Source organism: Rhinopithecus roxellana, chromosome 9 (genome assembly GCF_007565055.1).
Source record: "Rhinopithecus roxellana isolate Shanxi Qingling chromosome 9, ASM756505v1, whole genome shotgun sequence".
Taxonomy (NCBI): Eukaryota; Metazoa; Chordata; class Mammalia; order Primates; family Cercopithecidae; genus Rhinopithecus; species Rhinopithecus roxellana.
Genome location: NC_044557.1, coordinates 61,118,847 through 61,137,252, shown reverse-complemented (window position 1 = coordinate 61,137,252; position 18,406 = coordinate 61,118,847). Strand labels below are relative to the sequence as shown.

General features: G+C 42.8%; 1 long non-coding RNA gene across 1 annotated transcript in view; it reads left to right on the top strand.

Moving 5' to 3' along the window:
• The window catches only part of LOC115899642, a 475,756-nt gene that overhangs the window by 187,552 nt on the left and 269,798 nt on the right, over positions 1 to 18,406 (top strand). The gene's annotated exons all lie outside the window — the stretch shown is intronic.

Below are 18,406 nucleotides of genomic sequence, written 5' to 3'. Positions count from 1 at the left end.
TAAAAAGATAGTAAATTTTCTAGGATGATTTCAGTCTTGTCCTGAAGAGCAGGGGAGGGACAGAATAATTGACCTCATGTAGGATCTCATCTACTTCACAATTTTATAAAATTATCCAAACTTTATTCTGGACCTGATTCGTGATTTTAGTTATGAAATTCACCATCCTCGCTCTGCTAGAGTTTCTCAAATGACACTTCACAAACATTCTCATGGGCAGACCCACCCAGATGCCTTCTCCTGAGCTGCTGAGAAATGAAAGAGTTTGTTCTCTTCCTCGTCCTTGACTAACCAGATGTGTCACTTGGCTAGCCAGGAATATTTTTACTGCAAACTATGCTGTTTCCACTGACCACAATTCCAAAACTGTTAAGACAAAAACAGAAGAAAAGACCATATTCTGGTTTGTTTGATTTTCTTATGTGGACTTGATGAGGCAGCTATTATTCCAGGGCCTTAAATCTTTCCCACTAAAATGCCCCACAGCACCTAAAGCCTGCTCCTTTATTCAAGGAACACAGCAATGGTACAGTGGGGATGACTGTGTCAAAAAAATGATTTTTTTTTTTTTGTTCTGTACAGAGTGCCACAAGGACTAGAGTACTCTCCTTATGTTGGCATGACAGCAGTAAGGGTCTAGCCCCGAGTTCATTCCTTCATTTGACATTCATGGTGGTAGGCATGTGGTGGTTGGAGTTGAATCAGACATTGTCCCTGCCATTGACAGACTCACAGCCTAGGAACAGAGTCACATCCACAGCCGCCTAGAATGGAAGAGGTGTGAGCAAAGCACTGGGGGAGTGAAGGAAAGGGGGCCGAGCATCTGCTAGCAGGAGGCTTCTGAGAGGAGGCCAACCTGCTTGGCTCTCAGCAGACACATTCCCTGAAGAGAACTGAAAATAACTCTTGTCTTGGAGTGAGAGCTATGACCTATTAGTCCCAGCTCTGCTTTCTCATTTTTTGTAAATCTTATACAAGCCACTAAATTTTCTTGAGCTCATTTCCTCAGCAGGAATGCAGAGGTCATAAACCTACCTTGCGGAGCATGTGAAAGGGGTTTGTGAGCCATAATGTCTGTGAACCACTGCACATGATTTCCCTCTGTGAGGCCAGAGGGGACTGGATCAGGAGCCTCCTCCAAGAAGAGACTGTGGGCAGAGGGGAAACCCCACGTGTGAGGGAGGGGAATGTCATGGAGGAGCCAAACAGATTCTTTAGGAATATGGACCATTGCTGGTCTTTCTTTTCAGCTTGAAAGAGCAGAAAGCTCAGGCTATCCTAGATGATGAGGTCAACCATTTCTAACAGTGGCGGGGGCGGGGGGGGGGGGCGGGGGTGGTGGCAAGAAAATCAAAATTCCAATTCTGCCTCCCTGATCTAGCAGAAAGGCTCAAATTTTCTGCTTGGCTGTTTTTTCCACCCTTTGAAAGCTCAGTAATATTTGACAGAATGGGCTGCATCACCATGGAGACATGCACCTGCCAGGTGGTTTGCTGGGGAGGACGAGCAGGCATGTGGATGCCGACTGCACGGCCACTTCAGAGACACCAGGAAGGCCCCAGCTTCTTACTGTCTCCAAAGCCCTCAAGTCTTGCTTTTCACCCTCCCTCCCCATTCTTTTTTTTGTTTTTGTTTTTTCTTTGAGATGGAGTCCCACTCTGTTGCCCAGGCTGGAGTACAGTGGCACAATCTTGGTTCACTGAAACCTCCACCTCCTGGGTTCAAGCAATTCTCCTGCCTCAGCCTCCCGAGTAGCTGGGACTACAGGCGCCTGTCATCACGCCCGTGATGCCATCACGCTAATTTTTTGTATTTTTAGTAGAGATGGGGTTTCACCATGTTGGCCAGGATGGTCTCGATCTCTTGACCTTGTGATCTGCTCGTCTCAGCCTCCCAAAGTGCTGGGATTACAGGCTTGAGCCACCGCACCTGGCCCCTCCCGCTTCTTCAAACCTATTCAACAGTGCATACAACTCCTCTAATGGGGATGAAGCCCTTCACTTCCTAATTTGCTATAAGGGCTAAGATGCCATTCCCCCTGGGGGAGAAAAGAGTGACATCCACACAAAGCTATAATGAATGCCTGTGACATCCTTTGAGAAGAGGGTTGGTAGCTAGAAGAGGGTGAAAAGAGGGCCCAGAAGTACTCAGTGTTCAGGAACCCAGAGCAAAGCCCCACTTGCAAAAGAGATGGCGCTGTCAAAACGCTGCTCCCTCCACAGTTTTCTCTAGGATTGGTCCTATTAATGGTACCTGAAATTTGTGACTGCTACGTGCTTTCTGTCAAAAGACTGGAATGATGGGGCTAATATATTGGTTTTTAAAACAGAGGAAAGAATGTAAATTTTGGAAAATATTGGGTTTACTGTTGATCTTCATCTAATTCTGGAAGAAGTTATTTGGTAGAGATTTGTAGGACCATTTCAAAAGAAAATAGTATTCATGAGTTACAAGCAAAGGCTCAGTTAGGAATTTATAGCTTGCAGCTTACCTTCTTTCAGGCAAGTATGGTATGCAAAGGAGGCAATGAATAAGCATTTGTGAAATAAATGAAGGCAGATTTGAGGTAGTCAGTTATAATAAAAATGTATCTTAAAATGGAAACATAGAGACAAGAAAAAAACTGTTGGAGAAAAAGAAAAAATTGATTTTAAAAAAGAAAAAAATCAGAAATAAATATTTTAGTATCTGGAATGATTGAATGACCACAAATAAACATGAGATTTAACTCCAAGATTCCTAGAAACCAAAGCAAAAAAGTAACTGTTAAGCTCTCTTATTCTCTTGATATTTGACAAAAATAAAAACAAACAAACAAAGAATTATGCCTGAATAGATATTGAAAATTTTTTTTTCTGGCATTAAATTCAGTGTGAAATTTATTGCATGAAAATTCTCTTTTACAAGGAACAACGAACAACCCAGTAAGTTTGAAAAGCTACAGACAAATAGACCTTTTCATACTGATGCTCTATAAAAGCGAGCGCTTCATACTGAATCATAACTCACTTAAGACATTTTTGCAGGGAACTAATACAGACTAGAAACATTTCTTTAGCAACCCCAAAGGAAACAAGTAAATAAATAATGTGTGGTTTGGTGCAGATCTCTCAAATATCAGATCTAGGGATGGAGTTTTAGATCCTATAACATTGACAGCAGAAATGTCTCGTTCTGTATTTTTGGTGAGGGAGAAGGCTAAATGCTTTAGATAGCAGACATGCAGAAGCAAATTTAATATTATACTACAAAACCTTAGGAATTTGATAAAAAGGATTACCCAGAGAAGTAATGTATTGTAGAAAAATAAGAGCCCAGGATACCATTCGCATAGACTGGGTTTCAAAATATGACTCAGTGATTAATATGTGACCACCTTGACCAAGTTGCTCCTCTCAGCCTCAGGATTCTATTTGCCAAAATGTGAATAATGTGCCTTTCAAGGTTAACTGAGAATTAGAAGATGTAGTGTAGTAGGTACTATTAGCTGCAGCTGCAAGTAGCAGGAAAAAACCAAAATAGCAGTGACTTCAATAAGGTAGAAGTTTATTTTTCACTCATCTTCTAGACTAGGGGCCAGACTCCTTCTAGCATGTTGTTGTACCACGAATGGCTTCCATTCCCAAGATCCCTTCATGGTCCAAAATGGCTGCTGGAGTTCCTGAATTACCTTCACATCCCAGCACGCAGGCAGGAAGAAGAAAGGGAGAGGGCATATTATTTGCTTTTAAGAACACTTTTGTCTACATCCCTTTGGCCAGAATTTTGTCACAAGGTCTTACCTAGCCTCAGGGAAAGGTAAGAAATGTCATCGTTGTTCAGTACAACCTAGTTAAATATGGGACACCCAGTTAAATCAGAATTTTAGATAAACATAATTTTTTGAGCATAGGTATGTCTCATGCAATATTTGAAACATACATTTTCTTCATTGTTCATTTGGGTTTCAAATTTAACTGGATGTCCTGTATCTTATCTGGCAACTCTAACTAGTTAAAAATCAAGGATCCTATTACTAATCGAGGGTGAAGGGGCACAGGGAGGAAGGGTGAACATTGAAGGACAATCAGAAGTCTCTGACACAAAGTGAGACCCCTCAGAGTGGGTGGCAATAAATGGATGGTCCTGTCTTCCCTTTCCCTGTGAGGCAAGGCAAAACCAGAGGGTGGCTGCAGGGATAACTGCTGGTAGAGCCAACATCTGTTTCTGAAATGGAATCAGTGTTCTATTTCAATGGCTAGTTTTATCACACAAAACACGTGTATTTGGTTAAGACCTCAGAGATATCTGCTCTATGCATGAAATAGACAACAATGGCCTGAAAAGCAACATTAATAAAAGTACTGCTTCTTTTTAATCACAAAAATGCTCAGTCTCATCTCTGCAGAAAGTCTATTTCTGGACACATCCGTTAGCTAATGGACCCATCAACTGAGTTGGTTGCAAGGAAACCTTCATGTCGTGAAAGAAAGGCCTGCAGGCCATGGCTGGGGGTGCAATGGACTATTTGTGTTCCTCCAAAATTCATATATTGAAACCCTAATCCCAATACGATTATATTAGGAGGTGGAACCTTTGGGAGGTAATTTAAGTCTTGAGGATGGAGCCCTCATGAATGAGATTAATGCCCTTATAAGAAGAGTCCAGGGAACTAGCTTGCTGTCTTTCCTCCATGTGAGAATACAAAAGGAAGACGGCCATCTGCAACCCAGAATAGGGCCCTCACCAGAGCCCAACCATGTTGGCACCCTGATCTATCTCAGACCTCCAGCCTCCAAAACTGTAAAAAATAAGTTTATGTTGTTGATGAGTCACGCAATCTACAGTACTTTGTTATAGCACCTGACCAGCCTGAGACAGGAAGAATTCAGTCTATTACTTACCCACTTGCTCCCCGCTGCCAATATTTTCACTTTCGTATGGCTGACCTGAGATTGTTCTTTCTGATTGTTGCTACCAAATGTTTTAGCTTCTTCTCAAGGCCACTCTGAGTTCCTGACTCTAAAACCATGTCATTGGTATAATGGAGGAAGTCCCCAAATGCTGTGGAAAACAGAGCATGAGTTCATTTTAGTTAATAGCAGAAGTAAATTATTTGGGTTAAAGGTAAAATAAAGTGGGGCCAGGACATAGACCTATTTTGTAGGATTTAGAATGAGAAGTTGCTTTATCAAAAAAATTGTTCTTATGAGCAATATTGTGTTGCAAGCTTTGATGAAGGATTATTTGCCTGTAATCTACATGGAGAATATCAGATCTGCCCCATACTCAAGTTTTCAGTTTGGCAATGGCTTCTGAACTGGTCTTTCTACTTCTACTCTCCAGATCCATTATTCACAAAGCAGCAAGAGTGATCAGTGATCATTATAAGACATCTCTCAGTATAGGCCAGGTACAGTGGTTCACGCCTATAATCCCAGGACTTTGAGACGCCAAGACAGGAGGATTACTTGAGGCTAGCAGTTTGAGACCAGCCTGGACAACATATAGAGACACCGATTCTATTAAAATTGTAAAAATTAGCTATCAGTGGTGTGTGCCTGTAGTTTCAGGTACAGGAGGATTGCTTGAACCCAGGGTTTCAAGGTTACAGTGAGCTAGGATTGCACCACTGCACTCCAGCCTGGGTTACAGAGCAAGATGCTGCCTCTAAAACAAACAAACAAAAAACCACACACACACACACACACACACATCTCAGTATAAACTGCTTGAGATCTCTAATGACTTCTCATTGCTAGTAATACTATACCCCTCACCAGGCTGAAAAGGCCTCATTCAGTGTGATTTTCTTTTTATATTTTGACCACACTGCAGTGGGTTGAATGGTGGCCCCCAAAATATATGTCCACCTACAAATCCCTGGAACCTGTGAATATTACCCTACATAGCAAAAATATGTGATTCAAATAAGAATCTTGACAAGAGGCACTTATCCTGCATTATTCAGGTAGGCTCTAAATGCAATCACAAGCATCCTTGTAAGACAGACACACAGATAAGAAGACACACAGAGAAGAGGAGGTGGCAATGTGACCACAGAGGTAGAGACTGGAGAGATGTGGTCACAGCTAAAGAACTTCTGAGCCACCAGAAGAGGCAAGGAACAGGTTCTTCCCTGGAGCCTTTGGAGGGAGGGCAGCCTTGTCACCTTAATTTCAGATTTCTGGCTTCCAAATCTATGGGAGAATACATTTCTGTTGTTTTAAGCTGCCCAGTTTGTGGTAATTTGTTACAGCAGCTGCAGGAAACTAATACAGCTGCCATGACTGTTACAAGTCTGCTGGGTTATTCTTGTCATTCAAGGCTCAGGTTAAATGCCACCTCCTTGGATGTGCTCACCTGATTGCCCAGTGTTAAGTCAGCTCTCCCTGACTCTTCAGTCACTCTGGGTGTTTTCAGCAGGAGGGAGTGATTGGGTAATTACATGTGACTAACAGGAGAAACAGGATAAGTATTGAGAACTGAAGAAATAAGGCACGAAGAGGGTTAATAACTTGTCCGTTCTTGCACCTTAAATGGAAGGGCCAGGAACCAGATACAAGCTCCTTGACTCCAGAGCTCGTGCCCATTCTCTCCAAGCTATACTGGCTCTTGGCAAGGTGAGAGATACTGCCAAATGGTCATTTGAGCAGAGGCATGTATATTTTCTGTCATAGTTATAAAATTGCAGAGGCCCTTGGTGCATTCCATTCCTCCTCCCCTCTTCCCTAACAGCCTCCTCCCCCCGTCATGCTTGTTGACAGAGGTAGAGGAAGCACAAGTGGAGAATGACCACTCACTTTCACCCACATCAGATAGCCATTCTGAAGGATGAAGATAGCAAAAGGGGGCTGACGGCTTATTACACCAACAAAAGCAATGGCCCATAAGGTGTGTAATTGGACATAGACTTACACTTTGGTCTGCCACTTAGCAGTGGTAATTAATTGAAGGTTATAAACATGTTTGATCCGGGTGTTTTCTTCTTTGTTTCAGGCAGCTAATTGCTCATGAAGAAATTGTCTAAAGAGAGGCAATATTCTTTTTTTTTTTTTTTTTTTGGTTTTCAGCCAAGCTTTTAATGAAAAGATTGTAAAATAACAGTTTCTCATCACTGTACATGAAGACTGCATCCTTCCAAATGGAGAGAGCAGTCATCCATGAATTACTTTTCTGTGACACTGGACGGCTGTGTAGCTGCAGCTCTGACCTGAATTTATACAAACTCTCGAGGCACATCCACTCAATGTGATGAGTGACAGTGGTGGTGGCCAGTACAGAAGTGAGATCCTGATATCCTTTCCCCTTTCTGTCCTAAAATAGGACATGATCCCTGTTCTAGTTCCAGTTAAACAAAACAGCAATGACCCCCTCCCTTTCCACTCCCCCTTAAAGAGAGGGGAGTCCCCTCAGTACCTGGCCCCATGGGGCCCCATCAAGTGGAGTGAGAGAGCTCTGGGGACTGAGAGGCAATATTCTTGATCTAGGTTCTCCATGGATGGCTGTTTGACAGAGCCATTGTCAATTTTAGCTTTCATGTGTCCTAAGGAGAAGAGAAGGCTGGGCGTGGTGGCTCATGCCTGTAATCCCAGCACTTTGGGAGGCCAAGGTGGTAGGATCACTAAAAGTTAACATATTTTACAAATATAAAGCTCAGAAGAATGTCAAATGGAGTCTATATATTTGTAGGATATGTGCTTTTTTCTTTTTTTTTTTTTTAACGGTAAGAGACAAGATGGCCTTGGGAGCAGGATCAGCATCAATATTTAAAGGAAGGAGTTACCAGATATGCAGAGCTGACCCATAATTTGTGTAGAATAGTATGAAAGGAGAGGACACAGACTTGCTTCTCATTAAGAGATGGATTCTTAAAGAGAGGCAAGTCTCTATGTCTTCTCTTTTCCTTAATTCCTCCCTTTTTGAATCTAAGCTGGCCATAGTGACTTGCATGACTAATCAAATACTGTGAAAATGATGTTCTGGGACTTCTGTGGTTAGACCATAGGAAGTGTTGTAGCTTCTGCCTGGGTCTCCTGGAACGTTCTCTCTCAGAGCGGTCCCTCTTGGAACCAGGTGGCATACTGTAAGAAGCCCAGGCCACATGGAGAGGCCGGAAGTAGGTGCTCCAACTGAGCTTCCCTCCCACAGCCAGTATCAGCTACCAGCTATCTGAGTGTGCTGTCATAGACACGGATCACAGTCAAGCCTTCAGCTGAGCGCAGTCCCGCTAACATCTGACTGCAACTGTAAGAGAAAGCCCAAATAAGAATCATCCAGCTGAACCAAGTCAACCCATAAAATCGTGATAAATAATAAATTGCAGTTTTAAACAACTATGTTTTGGGTGGAATTCTATGGAACTATGGATACTTAGAACAGAATTTGGTACCTGGAGTGCTGCCATAATGAAAACTTAAAATGTGGAACATTGGCTTTGGGGACCAAGCAGCAGGAAGAAGCTGTGAGGTCCCTGAGGAAACTATTAAGGAGAACTAGAGGGAAAATGAGGACATTGTTATTGGAAGCTGGAAAAAAGCATCCTTTGTTTTGTAATGATGGGTAATTTGGTATACTGTTGCTTTTGGTAACGTGAAAAACAGAAAATATATCTAGGAAATGGCAGATTTGGCTAAGGAGACTTCCAGGCAGAATGCTAAACATGCCTAATGGTTTCTCTTAGGCAAGTATGGTAAGGTATGAATATAGGGAAGTGAACTCCCCTCTACCATAATGAACTATTCAGTTTCAAGCAAAACTTAGATAGAATACAAGAAGCCAGACTTACTGGGTTTAGAAAGAAAGCTATTTTCCATTCCAAGCCTCTCTAGCTGGAAAAAAAATTCTCAAAGTAAGACATGATATAAGGTAATGATCATTTCAGAGATACGGCTCTAAGACGCTTGCTAAGATTTTAAAAACCTTGAAGGTGACATACTGTAAGAAGCCCAGGCCACACGGAGAGGCGAAAATCTATTTCACAGACTTTGAAGGATTCTGAAGGGCATTGTTCCATAGCACCTGTCAGCCCAAGCAGAAAGTGGCATATCTTGAAGAGATTTGTAGGTATGTATTTTGACTAATGGAGTGAACCTGAAAGAGTCTTTAGGAGACTTATAAAAAATTTAAGAGAATTGTACATGCAAAAGCACATTCGGCCTGAACTAAATAGGAAAGAGACAGTTGTAGAGAGCCTTCTATGGGTAGGAAGCAGGACAAGAAGGCTACTAAGCTGCAAACATGGCCATTTCTCATGGAAAAGGAAGAATGATTCAGAGAGCAGAATCAAAATCCCAGTAGGAGTGGGGAGTCAAGAGCTACAATCATTCCCAGGGAGGCACGACTGGGACTCACTAATCAAGGATCTGGCAACATGCACCTGGCTGGAGTTTAGAATTGCTATGGATCAGTGACTGTGATGTGCCTCCCATTTCTTTCCCTTTTGAATAAAAGCTTTAGTGAAATTATCCTATCTCTGTATCACCACTGTATTTATGTTTGTGGGACAGATAACTTGTCTCTTCATCTCACGGGTCTTCGGACTGAGAAGAGCTGTACTTAGGGAACTGCACCCCAAGGAGGCTCATCTGCATCAAGATCTGACTTAGGTGATAAAATCCTGGACCTCAAGCTTGAGTGGATGCCATAATGGGATGAGACTTTTGGGTCTTAGGAGGAGACACGTGTATTTACCATGTGGGAGGAATGTAAATAATATGCAATCAGAGAGTAGACAGTGACAAAGATGACTGCAAATTCTTTGACCCTCTTACTGTTAAGAGTTATTGTCTTATCTCCCTTCTCTTGAATCCAAGCTGGCCCTGGGAAATTGCTTGACCAATAGAATACACAGGAAGTGAAGTTTGGGACTTGTGAATGTAGGGCATTAGAAGCCTTGCAGTTCCTGCCTGGATCTCTTGAAAAGTTTTCTCTTAGAATACTCCTTTTTAGAATCCCACAATTCTGTGGATTCTAAATTCTGTGAGAAGCCCAAACCACACAAACTACTTATAGATGCTCAATCAGTAGCCCCAGAAGAACTCCCAGTCCTCAGAGAACATTGACTGGTGGCCATAGAAGTTGTCATCTTGGACATCCAGCCCAGTTCAGCCTTCAGATGACTGCAGCCCCAGCTGCCATCTCACTGCATCTGCATGAGACTATAGGTGAAAACTTCCCACCTGACCCAGTCAACCCACAGAACCATGAGAGATCATAGTAAATTGTTTTAAGCCATTAAATTTTGATGATGGTTTGTTATGTAGCAAGAGAAAACCAGATGAGGTTAAATTTTAGAGGTCAACAGTCATGGTTTCAAATCTTAAGTTCATCGTTTATCAACTATGTGATTGTGGGCAAGTCGCCTAAAATATCTGAGCTTCATTTTCCTCATCTATAAGATGAGAATCAAAACAGAACCCACCTAATTGGTTTGTTATGGGAATTAAAAGAGAGAATGTATGAAAAGCAACAGTACAGTGACAGAGAGAAAGTGGATCAGTAGGTAGTTACTATGGTTAGTAAATCAGTGTGAGTCATCTGCTTTCGTTGAAAGGTAGATGAGATGCTTGTGGCCACGTGGGAAGAATTAATTTAAGAACCTAGTCATTTTACTAAGGACCTGAGAGTAAGGCTAGGTCATTAGCATCTTTGTATTTGCTGTCCATTTTTCTATAATGGACTATAGGGGATTTTGATTCATGGGGGAAGTGTTCTGAAAAAAATCCTGGGCTCAAAAGAAATAGAAACACTTGGCCTTTTAAAATGGGGCTGTTAGGGTTCCATAGATGGCACTTACCACCTCCACATGTGCTGAGCAGGCCTAGCTCATTAAGGTCATAGTGAGCAGCTGAGCAGACCCAGTCCTTGTTACAGTGAAACCAGAGGCACTAGCCTAGAGAGAAGGAGATGGGGCTGTCAAGTCCCCTGGAGGCCTAGGATGCTGCTGCTGTCCACTGTGTGTGCATGTGGATGGGTGAGTGGGTGCTAGAATTCCACATGGGGTGAGGGCAAACTTAAAGAAGCTGGACCCGAGCTGAGAGGTTTAAGGGAATGTCTTGATGTTCAGCACATCACCATACTGATGTGTTCAGTGAGCTTTGTCACCCATTCATTTATTTATATAGGCATTCACTCATTCAACAACCATTTATTGCATACCTCTATGCACCAGGTCCTGTGCTATGCTCTGGGGATGCACAACACATAAAAGATGGTTTCTCCCCTGTGATCATGAGGGACTCATGAACCAGCAGAGGAGACAGACAGGTAACCAGGAAGTATGGCCAGGGGGTAAGTACCACAGTAGAGGGTGACATGGGAGTGCAGAGGAGGGGCTCCAATTCTGGCATCAACCTACTCCACTTTGGGATAAAGTTCTAAACAGGGAAGCAAGTGAGGCATGAGCTGCGTCTGGAAAAAGGGACAGGCTTGGGATTGACTGAGTGAGCTGTAGGCAGAAGCCACAGACCAGAGGCACTGAAGGACAGGGCCACACTGGCCTCTAGGGGCCATAGACTGGCGCACTCTGAGGCAGCCCTGGAATCTGGTGGGACTGTTCTACAACTCCCATGGGGCCTGCAGAGAGCAAGTGTCTCTCACAGGCACAGATTAAAGCAAAGCATCTCAACTATGTCTTGGTTTTGGCTCCACAGATGACTTCTGTGTGGGCGAATCTTCTTAATGTGTTCTCTTACTTTTTATTGTCCATGCTGTAAAATGTTTTTTTTTTTTAAAAGCTAAAATAAACTTCCAGAGTTCAAAATGGCAGACTGTGACTAGAGCCAATGTCCTTTTCCTTCCAATGTTGGTTTGTCTGCCAAGTGATCTCATACTTACTTGGTGAGCCTCTGCCTCCTCGACTCCTATCTTTTCTTTCCTCCACCTCCCCATTCCTGGCCACATGAGGTTCTCATCAGCATCATTGTGGTCAAAGGACTAGGCCCTGGGGTGCAGTCTGCCCTGACTCTGTTTGAGGCTTGGCTGAGGGAATTTACTTGTATCCCTATTTAGAAGCTGAATTGCCTACAGAGGATTGGGATTCAACATGACATTTTCTGTTAGTGACAGTATAGAGCTCTCTATTTCCTTACCCAACTGATTGTCTAGGACTAAGTTAGGAATTGCTTTCTCCCTGGAGTAATCGTACAACATGGGACAGCCATGGTTAAGTACAATCTGAGTGTAATGTTCATCAGCATCAGTTGGTGAGGGTCCTAGTTCTACACTGAGAGCTCCTTCAGGGCAGGAAGCCAATTTCCCAACACTGGCCAGCTCTGTGACATCTGGAAGGGGCTCTGTAGTATTTGTTGAATTTAATCTGGATACCACCCAGGCAGGCAACAGCTCTCCGGTTCACCTTGTTATGAGAGAGGCAGTCTCTTCAAATACTAATAATGATAATGGTAACAAAATACTGTTTATTGAGCCTTGATGCTTTGTCAGGTACTAGGATAAGCACTTTATATCCTTTACCTGCTTTGAGAGTCAGAATCTCTGGGTGCATAGGTTTCACCATCCTCATTTTACTGATGAAGAAATGAAATCTCAGAGAGAGTAGGCAGCTTGCAACAGCCTGGTTGTTGGGGCTCAGAATCTTGGACAGTCCATTATGAAGACCTTGACTCTTTTTTATTTTTGTTTTTTTGAGACAGAATTTTACTCTTGTTGCCCAGGTTGGAGTGCAATGGCACGATCTTGGCTCACTGCAACCTCCACCTCCCGGGTTCAAGTGATTCACCTGCTTCAGCCTTCCGAGTAGCTGGGATTACAGGCGTGCGCCACCACACCTGGCTAATTTTGTATTTTTACTAGAGATGGGGTTTTTCCAGGTTGGTGAGGCTGGTCTCAAACTCCAGACCTCAGGTGATCCACCTGCCTCAGCCTCCCAAAGTGCTGGGATTACGGGACCTTGACTCTTAGGCGTGATGTTTTGCGAATGACTGCTCTAACACTGGTGGAGACCTAACCCTGCAGAATTCCCCAGGTACCAGGAAGCTGGGGGACAAATTTATACTGAGTGTTCCTCTTAGGCATCACCCTTGTCTAGAGCAGACATCTAACTCTCTTTCCTCATGGAGGACTGAGGGAGAAGCAGGAATCAAGCTTACACAGTCGAAGGCTCAGTTTTAGTGCCCAAGCAGCAAAGAGATAAATGCCATCCTAATTCCCACTTAAAGTAAGCAAACCAGCCCTGGGGCTCACCTGAGGGATTCAGCAGGTCTGTTTATTTTGGTTTGTATTTGACCTTGCATTACATTCACCAAGCAACTCCCAGTGAATGCAGAAACCTTTCCTCTGCCTTGGGAACATTTCCATACAAACAGGAACACAGCACTGATGACCAAAATTAAGATGTACTCTCCAGCTTGCCTTGCTGTATTATTTAAAACAATTACTGTATGATTTTCCTTTCACATAGCCATGGAAACCCTGCTGAAAGGATTTAATACAATTTATTGTGTGAAGCTTAAGAAGAAATCTGTTTCCCCAGTGCTGAAAAACAAAGCAAGCCAATTTCTCCCCACTTCCTACAAGGTGTGATGGATGCAGATTGTGAACTGGTGACCTCACCCAGCAGGGACTGAGCTTTCTGGGAAAGCATTCTGGAGATAAGTGGACCTGTTTCTTTTAGAGGCAGCAAAAAACAAAGCCGGTGCCAGAGGAATGATAATCTCCTTTGATGTGCCCGGAACTGCTTGACTGTTTCAGAAAGCGAAGCACAGCTCTGAGTGGCAGTACTACAATGCCTTTCAGTAAACACAATAGACAAATTTTCCTGCCAGGTTACCCCAGGAGCCTCTCCACTCACAGGATCCTCTTATAGGTATCTTGGTGTCAGCCATGGGATCCTAGGAAGGAGAGTTGCTTGACACCACGCTCTGAATAGAAGGTGGCCTCACTTTGGAGCCTGTTAGTACCAATGGCACAGCTCAACCCTATCTGCCTGTTAGAAACTCCTAAGGAGCTTCAGAAGATATGGAAGCCTAATTCCCAGAACTAATAGATTATATGAGAACCTATATTTTAAACAGCTGTCCAGATGATGATTATGTGCAACTAGGGCTGAGATCCACTGCTCCGGGACTTGAACTTCTTTAGGTTGAACCCTTTGTCTGCTTACTTTCTGATTCTCAGCTAGAGACCCAGGGCCTGATGATCTGTAAACCTAAAAAGGCTGCTGTAGCACAAAACTCGTCCCTGCAGCTTAGCTCTTCATCCCTAAATTCAGTGGGTGAAGGGAAGAATATTAAATTGCAGAAGAATTCCCAAAAATTGGGGAAACTGGGTAAAGGGTTCACTGGACCTCTCTGCATTGTTTTTGCAACTTCCTGTAAGTCTATAAAAATTTCTAAACAAAATATTTTTTAAAATTGCAGCTGAAGACTTGAATTCAAATTCTGGATTTTTAAATTATTAGGTTTTTAAATTATTAGGACTTTTCCTTTGGAAGATAGGACAATTATTTTTATTTATTACATGATCAAATGAGAAAATAAAATTCTAGACCTAGATTTAGCTGGGGTCTCTTTGCCCCTTAAGGGGGTAAAAGAGATTGTTCAAACTCTCTAGTCCATTTTCTGCTGCTCTAACAGAATTCCTGAGAATGGGTAATTTGTAAAGAAAAGAAATTCAGTTCTCACAGTTCTGGAAGCAGAGAAGTCCAAAATCAAGGGACCAGTAGGGTTGGTATCTGCTAAGGACCTGATCTCCATTTCCAACATGGTGCCCTGAATTCTGCATCCTTCAGGTGCAGGAAGAACCGCTCTTCCTCACATGGGAGAAGAGTGGAAGAGAACCAACCCACTTTCTCAACTCCCTCAGGACCTCCTGGCCACTGCCTTTTTAAAATGGTAGCTATGATTTATTGAGTGCTGATTACATGGCAGCAGCTGTGTTAGGTTCCTTACATGTATCATATTAATCTTGCAAGGAAGAAAGTGTTAGATCCGTGATGGAAACTGAGGCTCAGAGAAGTTGTGGAATTTTCCCAAATTAACACAGCAAGTGTCAGAGGTAGGCTCCAAAATCTATGTTCTTTCCGTACTTCAGGCTACAGACGGCAGAACTAATAAACAGGTTTTGCTATCAGAAGAACAGATTACCCAAAAGGTAAGTTTATGAGAATTGTTGAGTGATCTCTATATATGGTTATGTCTGCTCTCTAAGCACCCATGTGTTCATGTAAGAATAACTACCTGAAAGTAGTGGATATCTGCATATTGCCTGGAACGGTGCCGGGTACACAATACAGTTGGTGCTTGGCGAATGGAGGTGTTGGTTGTAGTGCTGGCAGTCTTTGTTTTGTATGGTGGGGGCGGTGGTAAGCTAGTCCCATTATGTGATGTGGACATATTGTGCAAACCCTTTTTATGGTGGGATTAATCCATTCACAAAGACAGAGCTTTCATGGCCTAAACATCTCCCAAAAGGCCTCACCTCCCAACACTGTTCTGTTGGGCATGAAGTTTCAACATGAGTTTGGGAGGGGACAAAAACATTCACACTATTGCACCCTTGAACAACAGATTATGGAACTTCTAGTTACTTCCTCCAGAGTCACAGGAATTTTGGGGTAAATTACATGTTTGTGGTTGGTCACCTTGGGTTTTGAGCTCCTCCTTCCACTAAATTAATCAATTAGGTATTGTCTCACCCAAATATGGTGCCCAAGCAGCAAAGAGATAAATGCCATCCTAATTCCCACTGAAAGTAAGCAAACCAGCCCTGGGGCTCACATGGACAGAGGGGGAGACTGAGGGATTCGGTAGGTCTGTTGATTTCAGTCTATGTTTGAACTTGTACTGCATTCGCCAAGTAAGTCAGTTGCTAACTTTCCTCAAACAAACCTCTCCCATAGGCATTTTTTGTGTGTGTAGGTGACCTTACTGAAGGCTTGGAAAGATGAAAGGAATTATACCACAGCCTTAGAAACTGACTCAAACACAGGGTCATCCAATTCTGCTTCCAAAAGTTCCTTGGACCCCTTCATGTTGCCTGGTCCTCACCTCTTCTGTTCCCATCTTCCCTCCTGTCTTTTCCTTTCACTCCCCTGCCCCCAGGTTTCTGCTCATTTCTTTCTTTCTATTTTTTCATGTTGGTTTTTATTTTAGATACAGGGGGTACATGTGCAGGTTTGTTATATAGGTATAATGCACCCAGGTAGGGAGCATAGTACTCAATAAGTAGTTTTTCAACCTATACCCCCGTCCCTCCCTCCCATCTCTACTAGTCTGCAGTGTCTATTGTTCCCATGTTTATGTCCATGTGTGCTCAGTGTTTAGCTCCCACTTTTAAGTGAGAACATGCAGTATTTTGTTTTCTGCTCCTGCATTAATTAGCTTAGGATTATGGCCTCCAGCTCCATCCATGTTGCTGAAAGGACATGATTTCATCCTTTTTTATGGCTGCATAGTATTTCATGATATAGATGTACCACATTTTCTTTATCCAGTCCACCACTGATGGGCTCCTAGGTTGATTCCATGTCTTTGCTATTGTGACTAGCTAGGTGATAGACATGAGTGCATGTGTCTTTTGGTAGAATTATCTATTTTGGGGGGAATGTATACCCAGAAATGTGATTGCTCAATCAAATAGTAGCTCTGTTTCAAGTTTTTTGAGAAATCTCTAAACTGCTTTCCATAGTGACTGAACTAGTTTACATTTCCACTAACAGTGTATAAGTGTTCCTTCTTCTCCATAGCCTTGCCAGCATCTGTTGTTTTTTGACTTTGTAGTAATAGCCATTCTAACTGGTGTGAGATGATACCTCATTGTGGTTTTGATTTGCATTTCTCTGATTAGTGATGATGAGCATTTTAAAATATGTTTATTGGTCACTTATGTTTCTAATGTGGACCATTTTAGCTATTCCCTTTGTTTCCTTGACTCTCATCTTTCCTCTAGGAAACTTATCAAAATATTTTCTTATCTATCCAACCCTTCTAAAGCTCCATGGAACTTCAGTTGGTCAACAAAAGCCAGCCCCCAACTCCAACCTAGATGTGATGGTCACAGCCAGTTCAAGCTTGCTGTCCACTGAGCTTAATGCCCTATACCATGTCACCACTAGCCCTGTGGAAGTCCCAAAGAGTCAGAGATGGGAACGCTTGTAACTCAAACTTTCACCAACTTTCCAGGCTTAAATCTGGAGACTACATTCTGGACTTTGGGAATTTAAAAATTTAACATTTTTGGAAAGAAAGGGTGTGTAGAGGCTTCTTATACCTTGAATAAAAAATGGCATTTTGGAATGTAAGCAAGTGAGACTACTAAGAATTAAATTTCATCAGAAATACATAAATTTACAAAAAGAAGAAGAAAAAGGAGGAGGAGGAGGAGGAGGAGGAGGAGCAGGAGAATGCACTAGGCAGAGTGCCCTCTGCCAAACCTCACTCATTCAAGAGGAATTTGGAGTGATGTTGTTGCCCACAAACCTCCTGCCAACAAGCCTACCTGGAGAGGGCCTGGGCTGGTATTCTGCAAACAGTTCCTTGTTTGTTCTCTTTCCTGTGGGTCTGTGTGCACTCAGATGATGTGAATCAGATGATGGGGAGTCTTGAAATGGATAACTAGAAGTTGGAAGGAGTCTGATTGGTTCTTTCTGTCCAGGAGTAACTCCATGATAGTGTTTGCTGTGTTCCCACCCAAATCTCATCTTGAATTATAGCTCCCATAATTCCCACATGTTGTGGGAAAGACCTGGTGTGAGACAATTGAATCATGGGGATGGTTTCCCCCATACTGTTCTCATGGTAGTGAATAAGTCTCAGGAGATATGATGGTTCTATAAGGGGTTTTCACTTTCAGTTGGCTCTCATTCTCTCTTGACTGCTGCCATGTAAGATGTACCTTTTGCCTTCTGCCATGATTATGGGGCCTTCCCAGCCACATAGAACTGTGAGTTCATTAAACCTCTTTTTCTTTATAAACTACCCAGTCTCAGGTATGTCTTTATCAGCAGCCTGAAAATGGACTAATACACTCCAAAAAGCCTTCCCACGTTCTTCTCCCTTGAGTATCTACGTGAGACCCAGAGTAGCTTTGCCTAAGATGGTGTCCTTGAGAATTGTCTTCTCGCCCAGGCAGAGTTGATTAGCTTCCCCGCTGTGCTGCCGTGGGATGCTGTCCATACCTCCATCAGAACAGACTTGACCTTCTACTTGCAACTGTTTGCTTGCACGTTGGGTTACTCTTTCCCCTCACCCCCTGCACTAGCTGGTGAGGTTCTTAAAGCGGGAAACACATATTTTCCAACACATAACACAACCCCTGGTGCAGAGAAGGCATTTGATAAATGTTTGCTCTAACAATCAATGAATGAGGTCTCACCAAAAAAGAGTACTGAATTTGCTAGGGTTATTTATTTTAATATTTTGCAAAACACAGAGCAGGCATCACCTTCTGTTTCTAAATCCTTTGTGAT